The sequence below is a fragment of the Vombatus ursinus genome, unplaced genomic scaffold (assembly GCF_900497805.2).
Source record: "Vombatus ursinus unplaced genomic scaffold, bare-nosed wombat genome assembly UNPS02014778.1, whole genome shotgun sequence".
Classification (NCBI taxonomy): domain Eukaryota; kingdom Metazoa; phylum Chordata; class Mammalia; order Diprotodontia; family Vombatidae; genus Vombatus; species Vombatus ursinus.
Genome location: NW_020954556.1, coordinates 62,362,411 through 62,379,241, shown reverse-complemented (window position 1 = coordinate 62,379,241; position 16,831 = coordinate 62,362,411). Strand labels below are relative to the sequence as shown.

General features: G+C 36.8%; 1 protein-coding gene and 1 pseudogene across 1 annotated transcript in view; one reads left to right on the top strand and one right to left on the bottom strand.

Moving 5' to 3' along the window:
• Nucleotides 1-16,831, top strand: part of WWOX (WW domain containing oxidoreductase) — a 1,192,599-nt gene that overhangs the window by 223,166 nt on the left and 952,602 nt on the right. The gene's annotated exons all lie outside the window — the stretch shown is intronic.
• The window catches only part of LOC114045322, a 160,558-nt pseudogene that overhangs the window by 11,926 nt on the left and 131,801 nt on the right, over nt 1-16,831 (bottom strand).

Sequence of the window (16,831 nt, the reverse complement as noted above, 5' to 3'; positions counted from 1 at the left end):
ATACTTAAACTGAGGATTACCTAAGTGTCAGTTACCTAAGTGAAGGACACCTAGGTAGTCAAGTGTGGGAGATAGAATTGGAACTTGTCTATTGGCTTCAAGTTTGTTGGTTTTCCCACTATACCATACAGTTAAGTAAATATTGTCCTTTTCCTCACAGAATTTATTATGAAAATTAGAACATTATAAAATTGTATTCATGAAGCCTGTGTAGTCACCAAATGTGATAAACTCATACTACGTTTCTTTGGACATTGTATTTGTCATCTAATGACAGAAAATGCTTATGGGCTGTTGAGATCAAGCCTGCTTTCCTTAGGATTAATTCTATGCACTTTTTACAAGGACGTTTGCAGATTTTTCTCTGCCTGATAGTCAGTTGTAAATGGGCCTTACTGATATTATAGAATTGTTTGAAGGTTATTAAAGTGATTTCAAAGTGCATTAGTGTTTGTTTACCTGGTGAATGTGTTATATCTAAGCTTTTACTTAGACAGTTAACTTTTGTGAGTGTAGGCAAATTCTGAGCTATGGTAAATAACCTCCAAATGTTCTTAGGAACATAGAGTTTGGTTACTTACTGGATAACTTGAAATCCTGCTGATATAGCATTCTTTATGAGCAAAGAATAATGGCAACTTTGGAAAATTAAATTCTCCAGATACCCTCATTATATAGGTGCCTTAATTAAGATGTGAAATACTTAGGATCATTTTATTTTATTTTTTTTTTGTACTCCACTATTCTCTATTTTTATCACTTAATTTCTTTTAAATAAAACTAGTTTAAAAGGAAATGTGATGAAAGATGTCTCCATCATCATCCTCATTATCACCACCACCACCACCACTGAGCTGCATTAGTTGTCTTCAATTCATATTGCAGTTATGATTTATTTGATTTTCATTGCATCCTCATGGCATAGCACAGTGCCTGGCACATAATAAGTGTATGAAAAATATTTGTTGACCCACATTTATTATCTTATAAGATCCTCACCATAGTTATGTAGTGCAAGTGCCACTATCCTCATTTTACAAATATGGAAACAGGTTCAAAAAGGTTAGGAAAGAGAGGTACCTAAATTCAGGTAATACAGTTATAGTTTTTCATAGCTGCAAGGGACTTTACAGACCATCCTCTCTAAGATTCTAATGTTTTCATGAGAAAACTAAGGCCCAGAAAGATTAAGAGCTGTTTGAAGTCACACAGATAATTACTGTAACCCAACTCATATATATATATATATACACATATATAGTTATGTACATACGTGTATACATATGCACATACAAAATGTGTGTATAGCTGTATCATGTAGATATATGCACTGTATGTTATACACATACATATCTAATATCTACACATACGTATGTATGTCCTTATCATATGGGTGAGGAAATTGAGATCCAGAGAGAAGGGACAAAGTAAATTTCAGAGCTGAGATTTGAACTCAGGTTTCCTTATTCCTAACCTAGTATTCTTTCCATTCCATCACTCTGACTCCTAATCCAGTGGTTTAAAAAAATCTAGATATTGATAATATTATGTCTGTCTTTATTGTGTCCTTGGGATGTGTTAATTACTAGTGGTCTGGTTTATTTTTCTTACTATTTAAAGCTTTCAAAAGTATGCTGGATGATTTGGCTAGTCAGTCACTTTTGATTCAATTAAAAGGAGTTCTCATTTGATAAAGGGATCCCAAGATTTAGGCAGTCTTGTTTATGCATTCTTAACACCTGTTCCTGTGGATTGAGTTTGGGGAAGGCAAACCTGTGTCCTTATACTCAAGATAACTCAGCAAAGTAGATGGTAGAACTATTTTATATTATATCATATTATATTATGTTATATATACATATGTAATATGTGTTACATATAATGTGTGATCTAGATTTTATATATTATATAATAATCTGGATTATTGATATATTTTGGTTTTATGTAATTTATTATTTATACATTTATTTTAAATGTATCTTCCCATTTTTCTTCTACTGAGGGAGCCCTCATTGTTTTTTTTCTACCACATAATTTGTCCATCAGTTTTTTAGATTTAATTTCACACCTTCTCATGCATATATTGTATACAAATAGTTAACTTGAATGGTAGCAAAAACCATCTGGATTTAGTTTTCAAATCCAAATGATAATATGCTAATAGAAATACATGCTATGAATGAATAAGTATTATATGTTATTTTCCTTTTGGAAGCAACATTCTCCACGTTCTTTCTTTGACATGATGGAGAAATATCACTTTTTTATGCATGAAGTTTAATATCCATGATAATTGAAATGCTCACTCTTTGTATGCTTGCCCAATATAATCAATGGTCATTAAGAAGTCAGAACTAGGCTGTCAATCATAAGAGTACATGTAGTAAGTATATTCCTTACCATATTGTTGGTAGTTGTGGCCTACCACTCTTCTTTTTTGTCAATATCACAGTCTTGGCTAATGATTACCTTGGATTCAGGCTATAGAATGGAATTCGCTGTCATTCTTGATGCAGCCCTGATCTTCATTTATTATCGCTTCCCTATTTTAGAATTCTTAAAAAATTAAAAAAAAATTGAATTAAACATACATCAAGAGTCAGGAACTCCTGAGTTCAAATCCAGTCTTCAACACTTATTAGGTGTGCGATCTTGGGCAAATCAATTGACCTCTGTTTGCCTCAGTTTTCTAATCTGTAAAATGGGGACAATAATAGAACCTACCTCCTGGGATTGTGGTAAAGATCAGATGAAAAAATAATTGTAAAGTAATAAACACAGTACCTGAAAATCAGTGTTGTCGTTGTCATCATCATTGTTGTTCAGTCATTCAGTCATGTCCAACTCTTTGTGACCCTATGAACCACATATAGTACTATCCATTGGGTTTTCTTGGCAAAAATACTGGAGTGGTTTGCCATTTCCTTCTCCAGTGGATTTAGACAAATAGAGATTAAGTGACTAGTCCAGGGTCACACAGCTAGTAAGAGTCTGAGACTGGATTTGAACTCGGGTCTTTCTGACTCCAGGCCTAATGTGCTATTCATTGAGCCACCTAGCTACTATTGTTGTTATTTTTATTATATAAATGTTAACTATTTATTGTATTTATTCAATTGTGATTTTTTCGTCAGGAATGATTAGAAATCCTCTTTTTCATTAAAGCTTTATTTTCCCCTACCCCATCCCTACCCTCCTATATGAATATACTTTGTATTGTAGTGTAAGTTATTTTTTATTTTAAGCCTATATCTTTTGCCTTTTGGAATATCATATTCTAAGATTTTCTCTCTATATAATATTCCTGCTAAGTTTTGTGACTATGACTGTTCCTTGGTGCTTGAATCTTTATTTCTGGCTGCTTGCAGTATTTTTTCTTTGATGTCAAAGACGTAGATTTTAGCTTCAACATTACAGGTCATTTTCATTTTGGTGTATCTTTCAGGGGGTGTCTTGGGAATTATTTCTCTTTTAACTTTATCCTTTGGTTCCAGGAATCTTGGCAGTTTTCATTTATGATTTCTTTAATTTTATCTTCAGGCTTTTTTTTTTCTTATGGTTTTCAGTAAGTTTGTTTATTATTCAGTATTCCTTTTTTTCACCTGTTTTCCGTGTCAGTAGTTTTGGATAGTAGATTCCTTATATTTTCTTCTAGTTTTTAAACCTTTTGATTTTGCTTTAATATATCTTATTGTCTCATGTACTGAGTGAGTTCTGTTTGAGCTTTCTAGTTTTTAAGGATCTTGTTACTTGAGTAAAGTTTTCAGTCTTCAGTTCTAAGCTATTTGTTATCTTTCCAGTTTTGTACTCCAATAATTTTACTTTGTTTTTTATTTCTAGCTTCATATCATGTAGGTACTCTTCTAATCCTTGTGGTCAAGTCGTCTTTTGTCCTTCGGCTCTGTTGATACTTACTGAATTTCTTCTTCAAGTCTTACCTCTTTCCTGTCTTCAGGCTTACTGTCTTCTTCTGTTTAATTATATCTACAGACTTAGTTACTGATCTGTGACTTTACAACAGCACCACCTCTCTTTCCTTCATTCTTGAATAAGGTGGGTAAGTCCTGTTTGCTAATTAACCTTAATATCTTGGATTACTGCTGGCTACCATCCACCCTTGTGCGTCTTAACTCAAGGACATGCCAGGCTTCATTGTCTCTGGTCCTAGGTGTGTGATCACTCATTTCAAGGTAGGATACTGCTTTGAGTTTCTATCACCTCAAAGCTCCCCAGGTCAGGGTGTTGTTACAGGCTTCTTTCCTTTTACCTGAGCTAGTAGTTTCCTTACTTATGGATCCCTTCTTCTAGCTCCCTAGGCTTCAGGCTGTATTTTCATGTAGTCCTTTTCTGGATGAAACAACTTATTTCTTTCTTCATAGGTTTCTTGATCATTATTTAATCTGTTGATCTTTTTAGGTTATTGCTGGAGTATATGTTCAAGAGCTGGACTCCTGACTGACTTTTCATCTGACCATCTTAATTGGAATTTCCTACTCTTGAGTTCTTAAAGCAATAGTTACTGTGACACTTTCCTCATCATAGATTCACAAAATCAGGATTTCTTGGACTTAGAAGGGACCTCTGAGGCCTTTTAGTTTAACCTCTTAGGTGAGTCAGGATCTAAGTGCTAATGTTCCTTTAATGTAATTAAATTTAATAATTTAATTAGCTAGGAATAATCTTTATTTGATAATTAAGATTTTTGGATCTGAAATTATTTTTGCCCAGAAAAGGAAGTATCTAGTCAGAGGATCGTAGATCTAGACTGAGATATGACCTCACAAACTGTCTATTTCAGCCTCCTAGTTTTACAGATAAGGAAACTGAGGAACAGGGCGGTTAATTGCCTTTTCCAGGGTAACTGAGGTGGTATCTGGCAGTGAGTGTATTTAAACTCAGATACAGTCAGTTCTGCTGTAATTCTTATTTTAAAAACATGAATTGTTCCATCACAATTGATGTATTTGGGAACAATTAGAGTATGACCTTAATTTTGCATTTCCTTCTGTGTGATGTCATCCATGAGAAATGGTAAGAATGTATGAAACTGTGCCACTTCAAGATACTTTACAAGCTGCAGCCTAAAGATGCTTACTTCACCAAGCAACTTTAGGCCCTTTTCAAGGTAAAGTGCCTATTTACTATGTATCTTCTGTTGTAATAGGATCTACCAGCTAGTCTTTATCTCTCCTCGATTTAGCCATGCCTACTTCACTAAGAGAATTGTGTTTGTATCCCCAGTTTTGCTGGGCATACAAAAAAAGGCAAAATTAGTCCCCATCATCAAGAAACTTACATTCTAATTTGGGAGACAGCATACAAGCAGTTATGTATAGAATAAATGGAAGATAGATAATCTTAGAGGAAAGGCACCAGAAATTAGAGGAGGGGGTGAGAAAAGCCTATTGCACAAGGTGAGATTTGAGCTGTGTCTTCAGGGAAGCCAGGAGGTGGAGGTGAGGAGGAAGAGCATTCCTGGCATAGAGGATACCCATTGCAAAGGTATGCATTCAGGAGATGGAGTGTCATGTGCAAAGAACAGCAAAATAACCCAGTGTCACTGTATTGTAAAATACGTGGAAAGGGTATAAAGCGTAAGAACATTAGAAAGGGAGGAAATGGCCAAGTTATAACAGACTTTAAATGCCAGATAGAGGATTTCACATGTTATCTTGGAGATAATAGGGAGCCACTGCAGCTTGAGTATATGTATATGTATATGTGTATGTATATGTATATATGTAGGGAGAGGGATGATCAGACCTCAGATTTAGGAAGATTATTTTGGCAGGTAAATGGAGGATGAACTGGAGTGGGGAAGGAACGTGAGGCAGGGAGAGCAACCGTAAGTCTATGCTAGTAGTCCAGGAATGAAGTGATGTGGGCTTGTACAGGGTGGTGCTTTTGTCAAAACAGAGCAAGTGTTCTTAGTATGAGAGATGTGTGAAGGTAGAAACACCTGGATTTGGCAGCAGATGGGATTGGTGGAGTGAGCGAGTGAGTGAGTGAGAATGACACTTTGTTTATGAGCCTAGGTGCCTGAGAGGATGGTGGTACCCTTGCCAGTAGTAGAGCAGTTGAGAAAAAAGGAGTTTTTAGGGGAGAAATAATGAGTTATGTTTTGCGTACGTTGAGTTTAAGATATTTACTAGACATCTAGTTAAAAATGTTCAATAAGCATTTGGAGATGAGAGACAGGCAGTTAGGACAGAGGTTAGGACTGGATAAATCAAGCTGAGAATCATACATAGAGATGATAATTGAACCCATTGGAGCTGATGATGTCACCAAATGAAATAGTATAGCTGGAGCAAAAAAGAGAACTCAAGACAGAATTGGAGGGGGACATGCATGGTTAAATTGGTGTGACCTCAGTTACCTTGTTCTGTCACTTGGGGGATATAAAATACTTTTCTTACATACATCCCAGAAATGTTGTAAGGAAAGCTCCCATAAGCTATGAAGTGCTATATAGTAATAACTTCCTTTTATATAATGTATTAATGGATTGCAATATGCTTTTCTCTGAAAAACTCAGTGATGCTGGGATTCTATAAGAGATCTTATTGTTACTTATATTACTATATATGAACAGCCTTAGGCGATCTCTTGACTTTTTTCCACTCTCTCCATTGATCTTGATTTTTCCTCATTGGAAATTTACATGTATAAGTAACATTTAAAATCAATAATGCAAATTAAGGAAGACTTTGAGCCTCTAGCCTCATGAGATAAAGGCAAGTTGATAAGGAATCAGGAAGTGAGTGGGTATAAATTTTTAATGAAAATGAAAAGAATGACCTCTTCCTCACATCTGAGCATGCTGCTGGCTTTTTATGTAGGGGAGAATGACAGCATCCTTGGTCAAGTCTCCAGTTATATTGTGATATTCATAAGTTTAGGCATGAAAAGCTGATGAGAATATATATAGTCCAGCAGAAAATTTTCAACCTGTCTGAAAAAACCTATCTTATTTCCATAAAAACCTTGGACTAATTAATAGCAACTTTGTGGAAGTATAGTGATAGATGTTCTCCAATAATGAAAAGATTGAACTTGATGCCACTGGGGAATTTTGGATGTAGATAAGTGTTTTTTATTTTATTTTTTAATTTTAGAACCATAGTGAGCATTGATAACATTAACAATAATTTTATTCTTGAAACTATGATATGCTATTTATTGTATTTTATTTCTGGGCACTGAAGTTTTGAAGGAATGCATATTACTATAGTAAATCGAGAGGAAGGAGCCAGGAGTAGAGCAGAACTCCATATCATATGAGGATTGTTTGGAAGAAGTGGGCATTTTTTATCCTGGAGAAGTGTAGATTTGGGTGTCCATGATTAGTATCTTGAAGTAAATTGAGGGAGTCAGAGTAGATCATCTCTAAATATACTTCCCACTCTAAATGTTATGAGACTGCTTTTGATTGGCCCCAGGGGGCAGAACCTAGATCTGTGTGTGTAAGTTCTAGGGAGGCCAACTTACATGAGATATAAGTAGCAATCTATTACTATTTAGAACAGTTAAAAATGGAATATGCTTTCTTGGTCCATAGTATGTTACCTGTCACTGGAAATCTTTAGGTGATGAATGAATGAATGAATGAATGAATGAATGAATGAATGCAAAAGCATTTATTAAGTGTTTACTTTGTGCCAAAACCTGGGGATACAAATGCGAAAGCAAGGACAGTACCTACTTTCAAGGAGTTTATGTTCTAATAGGGGAAATAATTCACATAGGATAGTTTTGGTGGGGGAAAGGATTATACTTTGGACCAGAATGTTATTGGGACAATAGGGGAATAGATTGACAAACCAATTCATAAACAGTAGGTTTGTTTATTTGATCATTGTTCAGTTGTCCAGAACTGGAGAGAGGTTGGGGAAAATATAGAGACCAGGTGATGAGTCTGGAGGCAGGGTTGTAGAGAAGATGTTTAGAAAGGAGGGAGCAAAATGAAACATGGCTCATGGCTAGGGCTTTCCTGAAATAGCTTGCTGAATTACCAGTCATAACAGTGAAGCTCCAGGGAAGAAATTCTTCCAGGAAATGGTCTCTGGTATGGAAAGGGATACGTCATTGGTGGGGAGGTTGTGGAGGAGATGGCCAGAGATTACTTGTTGGGTATGTTGTAGTGGAAATTCACACTTCACTTAAGTGTTGAATGAGATGTTTCTGAGGTCCTTTCTTCTCACTCTAAGACTAAATCATTTTGTGATGATACTAAAGCTAGGCAGTTAATAGTTTTTTCCGCTCACTAAAATGTAGAGGAAGGTACTCCTCCTTTGGTCTATTGACTGGATTTCTGGCACCCTTAGCTTTTCTGTTGGAATTGTTCAGGGATTTCCTAAAACTTTCTAGTGTCTAAGCCTTTCTATATTTATTGCAGTGGTTTCTTAGCTTTTTTGATTATGTTCCCAATCAGGAAAAATTTTTAAATCATATATAAATTATGCATATATAATGGTTAGTAATTACGTATGTTATAAAATTATAATAAAAAGAAATTAAAAATATGAGATAAAGATTAAATTATATTTGATCCTAGCATTGATAGGAAGCTGCTAAGGTTTATTCAGTAAAGGAGAAACATAGTCAGAACTGAACTTCAGGAAAATCATTTTGGCAGTTGTCCAGATGATGGATTGGAGTAGGAAGACTAATTAGGAAGTTATTAAAGTAGACAAGGTGAGCAGTGTTGGGAGCCTGACCTAGAGTGGTGGCTGTAGAGAAAGCAGAGAAAAGGGGACAGATACAAGAGATGTTGCGGAGGGAGAAATGAAAAGATTTGACAATGGATTGGATATCTGAGATGAGGGCAAGTAAGTAGATAAAGATGTTTCTGAGCTTGTGAACCTGGGTAACCAGAAGACTAGTGGTATTCTGGGTATTAATAGGAAATTTTGAGAGTTGTATTTGGGGAGAAAGATAATGTAGTGGGTTGGTATTGCAGGTCACAGCCTATGTATACCTACTCAATCTGACCAACTCTCTGTGTTCCATTAAAAATAAATAAAAGTTTGGTAGGGTGGGACTTAGGGCTGTTACTCATTGGTCATTTCCCCAAAGCACAGATCCTCTCTGCCAAGGGGTATTTGCTATAGCTATGAAGGAACAGGAAGTAACTATATCCATTCACTCCTGTGAAGCTGTTGCTATGGATACTTGGGTAGCTATGAGGGGTGGCTTCCTTAGCTCATAAGGTAGGGAGGAAAGTTGGGAGTTTGTAGGGTGACAAAGTGTTTGAATAGTGTTTGAAGATAAGGGTTATTGTGGTTCTGTTGGAGACAAGCCCTATGTTTAGCTGTTGTGGAGGAAGAAGAGATGTGACCCATTTTCCCATACTCTAATTGGTTAATCAGACCAGGGCACTGATTTTGGAAACCACTCCTCTAAAGGACTGAGGTTCCTGTCATCTCCTGTTTTTTTTCTCACATGTTACTTTAACTTGTTTCCTGTGAAATACAGCTTTTTCATTGTATACTCACTCATCCCATTGACCATGAAGATATGTCTCAGTGCAATAGAGTGTTGTGACACCACTTCTTGGCTGCTTATTGTGATGAAATAATAAAATCCTTTTCTAGCCAAATAATATCATTGATAATATTTTTGGAAATCTTTAGATATTATAAAGCATTGTGAAGACATTAGGTATTATAATTTAATTTTAATTATTTCCATCTGTCCCCCTAACCACATGGCAAATTGAAAGGACTATGACTTCTTTTTCTTTGTCTCTTCTGTGATACTTCTCACATACTATGTTAGCATTTCAGGAAGCTTGTTTAATACCTCCACAGGCACAGATTGCAGTCCCTACACAATTTAGGAGGTAGCTTTTCTAAGTTATTGTGACTGAACGACAAGCCTCTCTACATTTAGTTGGCTGTTAATTTGGATGGTAAGCATAAAAGCTGTCCTTGAAAAAAACCTTTCTAGCTTAGTACAATTTGCCATAACCAGCACTTCACCAGAATAACTTTTAAGAAACTAGTGTTGCCTTCATGTCACAGTTAAGTATATGAGTAGGATTTTATGGAGGTTAGCGTACAGTAGATTTTTTTTTTTAAAGGTACGCATGTTTTTTTTTTTTTAATGAAACAACCCAACACATCTCTCCTGCCACTGTCCAAACCCACTGGTGAAGGATACAGACCTAGCCCAATGTATACCTCTGTTACTTACTTCTCATGTTCTTTACACAGTTTCAGATTCTCTCTAGTTCTTTGAGATGACTTTAGATCCATATTAGAAAACAGAATTGGCTACCATGACTAGCATTGAAGGATTATTCTACAATTTTTCGTGTGTGTGTGTGTGTGTGTGTGTGTGTGTAAATGTAAATATAAATATGTGTATGTATATAATATATATCTATATCTATATCTATATCTATATATGTGTGTGTGTACACACACACACATAATTTTTTAACTTTAAAACTTGCCAAATAAAGACTTTGTGCCGAGACTGGAGATCAGTGGAGACTTTCTCAAAGAAGCTGAGGGCAGCGGCAATATTTGTGGACAGGAAAACTTCATTGTCTGTAGCTAGCTTCTTTTAAAACTTCTGCAGGGTGGATAGTATTTCCAGCTTCAGTTGTGTGGACAATCCTCCTTCCAGTTTTCCTACCTTCAGATCTCTGTCTATCTTTTCTAACCTTGTCTGAAATTGCCTTGGATGTCCCTGTATAAATGATAGGGTAACCTTGGATGTTTTAAAGGCCTAGCTGATGACCACCTGAATAACCGGTTACATTCCACTTAGTTCATCTTCAGAAATCATCTTTCCAGGCATGATTTTCTTCAGCAACTTGTTAAACTCACTCAACTGTTCCAAAGTTTGTTTTCTGGTTTCTTCATATTCCTCTACTTCATGCTCTCTGCATTCTCTTCCAGACATCATGACTGTTGCATTAGTCAGTCCAACTCTTCTAAGTTCTAGTTTACTGTTCTTATCTGTGTCTTTCCTTTCAAATGAAGCCATTTGAATCTTTACCTACAAAGATGCATAAATGTGCCTGAAGCTTCCAGCAGGATGGCCATCAGACTGACCCCATATGATAGATTTTAATAAATATTTGTAGGCTTGATTCTATTGGGTGCAATAGTCAGTAAGGAGCCATCAGAACAGGGGAGTCACAGGACAAATCAGTGTTTTAGAAATTAATAGCAAATGAGTTAAAGGAGGGGAGACACTAGAGGCAGAGAAACCAGGTAGGAAGCAATTGCAGTAATCTAGGCTGGAGATAATTAGGTTTTGGACTAAGATGGTGAAATGGGAATGGAAAAACAAAGGAATGGATATCAGTGGAATTTTTAAATAAACAAATGGGTCTTTGGGATAGAATAGATATATAAGATGAGGGAGGAGAGGTGGAAGGGAGGAAAGCAGAGAGAGAGAGAGAGAGAGAGAGAGAGAGAGAGAGAGAGAGAGGTAGACATAGAGTCAGACAGAGAAAACAAGATTAAGTTGCATAGCTGAGGAACCCAAATTCAAATCTCAGCTCTTTTACTTAAAATCCATTTGGCCTTGGGCAAGTCCCATTATTTCTGTGCTTCAGTTTCTTCATCTGTAGAACATGGGGGTCAGACTAGATGTTATCCCAGGCTCTTTCCAGCTCTAAATTCTTTGGTCCTGTATGTACAGGATAACAAAAATATTGTCTGGGATTCTAGAAGATTGGTGATACCTCCAATAGAAATGTAGCATTTAGGTTAGGAAACCAGTAGAATAGACAGAGAGTAGGTGGAGGAATGCTGGCATTATTGAAATAGCACAGAGTGTTACATTATCTGGAATCTGGCTCTGGGTTTGCCACTAACTAGCTGTGTAACCTTAGACAAATCTTTTTCACTTTCTGTGCATCGGTTTCCTTTCCTGTAAAATCAATGGTTTACAGTCGGATAATCTCTCCTGTCTTATCTAGCCCCCAAATTCCATGATTCTATAAGTTTTTGCCATTAATTTGCTCCTTTCCAAAGTATTTAGAGTAGCATGATTAAAGCAACTTCCCTTCTTGCCCTCTTGGTTTGTTTTTTCTTTTCGAGAAAGATTTAATGGGAAAATCAGGACATGAACTGACTAATTCAATACAAATATACAAATCCAGTAGGACAGCTCTTAACTCAGTAATGACATGCAAATATGTAAAAAAAAATTACGTCTATATAATGAAAATAGAATCTTTTAACAGCAGTCCTAAAATATAAGGCACACAGTTACTCCTGAAAAGAGGATTGCAATTGATTAACTGTCTTAGGGCCTGTGGGGCCTACTTTGGCAAGGAGCTTTATAGAATTCTTATCTAGTAGGAGAAGGGAAGAAGAAAGATGGAGAGAGAGAAGGGGGGGAAGAGAGAAGAGAGAGGGGGGGAGAGAGAGAGGGAGAGAGAGAGAGAGAGAGAGAGAGAGAGAGAATGAATGAATTTTCTATTGATCTCTCTATAGAGAGAAGTTGAGGGACCCCTTCTATTCCCTCTGCTTTATCCTTCAGAAAAGTCTGCTACTCTCTCATGGTCAGCTAGAAAGCTGGAGAGAGGAACAATCATTGTAACACCAAGAGGTTACAGCTTTTACCTGGAATAGAAAAGAAAGAAGAAGCAAGGTTTAGGGTAATAACTTTAAGAGACCTTTCTGATACCATGCCTAATGCTTCTGGTCATGTACTCTTCTGCTAGGATATTCATCAGATCTTCTCTCTTAAGGTTGAAGAAATAACTTTTATTCATTTGAAGCCCCTCCCAAAATAGAATCAGTTTTGACCCAAGAATGACTTGCTCCCATTTGTAAACAGAAAGTTGCCTAATGATGCCAATCTGTACTGACTTCTATATTGATGATAACAATTTTGAACTCAAGGGTACCCTTCCCATTTATGATTTTTATGATGGAATGTTAACACCCTTCAACCCCAGTCCCATAACCATTTGTGGACCATTTTTTTTTTTTTTGGCTAGAGATAATGTAAAGAAATGTTTGCTCCCTCCTCTTTTAGCATTGTCTGTAGTCAATTATGATATTTGCAAGGATGGCAGAGATGAGGAACCCTAATTACAGTCTTCCCTTTGTTGAGTTGATCACTAATCAATCAAAAAATATTTATTAAGTGCTTATTATGTACCAGGCACTGTGCATACAAATCATAATGCCTGCCATATCAAAAAATCATGCCTATTGTCTATCTAATTGTCTCTAAATTAATATGTCTTCTGGAAATGGACAGGAAGGCTCACACCAATGAACAGACTAACATCAAGAGAGAGAAAAAGATATCGTTATATTCATTAACACAGTCTCAACCGGCACTGCATTACTTGCCTTAATTGAAGTTTTATTTCACTGTATCAGCGTTCTGTTTTATGCGGCAGTGATCTTTCTATTTGATTGCATGTATATTCCCAGTGATTAGCAGAGTGACTGGCAGATATTAAGCACTTAATAAATGCTTTATCTAATCTATTATACCTACACAGTAAAGTCAAAATTGATGAAACATGTTCTGTTGCACAGGTTAAGACATGCATTTGGATGGACAGCCTAGAGAGCTTTCCATCAATATTTGTATCTGGGAAGGATAGCCTAAATGGACAATGAGTTGGGTGCAGAGTCAAAAAAGACCTTCTTCAGGAAATTGCAAAGCTCCTTTTTTGTTAAGTTTTTTCTATTTTCTGTTTCTTACATCACCTTAGTTATCCCAAGCATACCTGTCTTCCCTATCCCAATTAACCATACTATATGATAAATAGTATTTTTTTAAGAAAGAAAAAAAATCAGCACAACTGATCAATACATTGAAGAAGTCTGAAAGTGTGCAATCCTGTGAACCTCCCAGCTTCATGAAGGGGAAGGTTAGGGTGTCTCCTCTTCTCTCTTCATTTGAGTCCTGTTTGTTCTTTATAAGTTTGTCGTATTTATTTATTTGTGAGTGTGTTTGTGTTGTAGTTACTGTGTACATTGTATTCTTGGCTCTTTCTCTACTCTGCATCAATTTATGTAGATCTTTCCATGCTTTTCTATATTTATCACATACGTCATTTCTTACAACACAGTAATTATTCCATTCCCCTCATATACCACAGTTTATTTAGTCATTCCCAGTTGTTGGGCATCTACTCTGTTTTGAATTCTTAGCTATCACAAAAAGTGCTGGTATAAATATTTTGGAATGTACGAGAACTTTCTTCTTTTTATCAGTGGCTTCCTTTAGGTATAAGCCCAGTAATGGAGTCTTTGGTACTTCAAAGCTCCTTTAATATTCACATGCTTCTTTTGGAAACAGTGGTCTATCATTTTGATACCAATATTTAAGCAGTTGTTATATGACTGTGATACATGGAACACAATTCTCCAAGCAATTGAAAATGAATATCACACAAAGGGACATGAAGTGGTGAATGGTAAGTATTAATTGCTTGCAACATATATCCAAAGAGGAACTTTGAAAAACAAGAGCAAAAGATGTCACTGGAAAAATATATGAGAGGAAAAATAAAAAAAGAGCTGGACCCAGGAGGGAATAGTGCCATGAAAACCAAGAGAGGAAAGAATATCCATAAGAAGAGGGTCATCAACACTGTCAAAAACTTCGGAATTGTCTAGAAGGATGAAAATTGAAAAAAGGTCATTAGATCACTTTTGCAGCTGAATGAAGGGTGAACTGGGGTGGGGAGAGACTCAAGACAGGGGGCCCCACCATCATGCTATTGCAATAGTTCAGGCATGAAGTCATGAGGGTCTGTAACAGGGTTGTGGCAGTATCAGGGGAGAGAAGGGGGATATGTATGAAAGAAATTATTAAGGTTGAAACCTAAGGAGTTGGCAACTGAATAGATATGGAGTGTGAGAGGAAGTGAAGAGTCAAGGATGATATTTAGGTTTCAAGCCTGACTAATTGGGAAGGTGGCAATGCTGTGGACAATAATAGTGAAATTCAGAAGAAGGGCTTGGGAAGGAGAAGTTAATGAACTGAATTTTGCACATGTTAAGTTTAGGCTGTCTCTGGAACATCCAGTTCAAGATATTCCATGGTCAATTTGAAATGATGAGTTCAGGTGGGAGAGAAGTCAGGGTTGGAAAATATATTTGAGAATCATCTACATAGATTGAATCTATGGTTCCTGGTGAGATCACTAAGAGAAATATAATTGAGGGAAAAGAGAAGAATGCCTATGACAGAGCCCTGGAGGATAGCCATAATGAGTGGTAGTGACATGGATGAAGATCTAGCAAAGGAAATAGAAGGAGCAGTCAGACAGGTGGGGGGAGAACCAAGAGACAATAGTGTCATGACAACCTAGAGAGGAGACAGTATCAAAGAGAAGAAGGTGATTTACAGAGCAAGAGTCTTCATGGAAGTCAAGAATGAAGCCATTAGATTGAACAATTTAGAGATCACTGGTAACTTTGGAGGGATCATTTTTAGTTGAATGATGAGATCTGAAGCCAGACTGCAGAGGTAAGAAAGAATAAGAGGAAAGGAACTGGAGATGGCCTTCTTCAGAAGATTAGCCATGAAGACTTTTGTGGATCAGTGAATCAAGTGAGTTTTTTTTTGAGGATGACATAGACATGGATATATTTGTAGGCAGTAGATAAGTAGCCAGTTGATAGAGAAAGACTGAAAATATGTGGGAATGTAGTGATGATAGTGGAAGTGATATTGGAAAAGACTGGATGGAATGGGATTATATGAATGAGTGGTATCTCTTGGTAAAGAGAAGGGCTAATTCATCCTGTAAAACAGCAAAGGAGGAGACAGAAGCAGAAGGCATTTGAGTGAAGTGAGATGAGGAGGAGGGAAGAAGGAATTCTCAGGTAATGACCTCAATTTTTTTCAGTGAAATGAGGCAGTATTCTGAGCTAGGGGTGGGGAAAGAAGGTGAATTATGGGAGATTTGAGGAGTAATGAAAAGATCTGGAAAAGATGCTGTGGTGAGTGGAATAGTGAATTGATTAGGGAGGTACAAAAGGATCATCTTATTGCAGTGAGGGCCCAGTTTAGATTATTTACCATAATTTTGTTGTAGAAGTACTCAGCATGGTTTCATGATTTTTCTCAAATTCGTTTAGCAGCATATGAGTAGGAGCATAGGCAGTGGATGGTAGAAGTAATCCAGTGCTGTGACTTTGCAAGGAATGATTAGCAATATGATAAGGGGATTAGGGTTTAACTGATTTAGTAAAGGGTCATGGTGAGAAAGGGAAAGGAGTGTAGGATGGTGCAGTAGTGATAGCCTCTACCATAAGGGTTAGAGGTGTTGAGGGTCTCTAAGGGGACAAAGAACAAAGTTGTAGTTTCAAGGCAGAGGGAGAGGCAGAATGACAATAAAAGTATCATCAGATAAAAGAACTTAAGAGTTCATGAACATTGATGTTTAGCAGTTGTGAACGATGACGAGATCAGGAATATGACCCATATCTATGTGTAGCTGTGGTGGAGTGGAAGAGTAGGTTGTGGAAATGAGGAATTTGAAGAATTGGGAGGTTAGGGTGTTTGAGGCAATATTGATGTGTATGTAAAGGTCCCACAGCATGAGAGCTGGCATTGCAGGGGGTCCTGGAGTTGATAGATAATAGCACCACAATCTTGACTGAATGACTTGAATGAATCTCAAAGGAGGAGATGTTAATGAGTGATGATGATGGAAGGAGAGCCTGGAGGTGGCACTGGGAAATGGAGTTTTCCAATTTCCCCAATCATAACTAGTAGGTTGAAATGGAGGTGGGGAGATGAGTAAAATTGCAGTCATTGCGGGATGAAGTAGCTGTGGGAAAACTGTGCCATCAGGAGGGAACAGAGTCTCAGTGAGAGCCCAGTT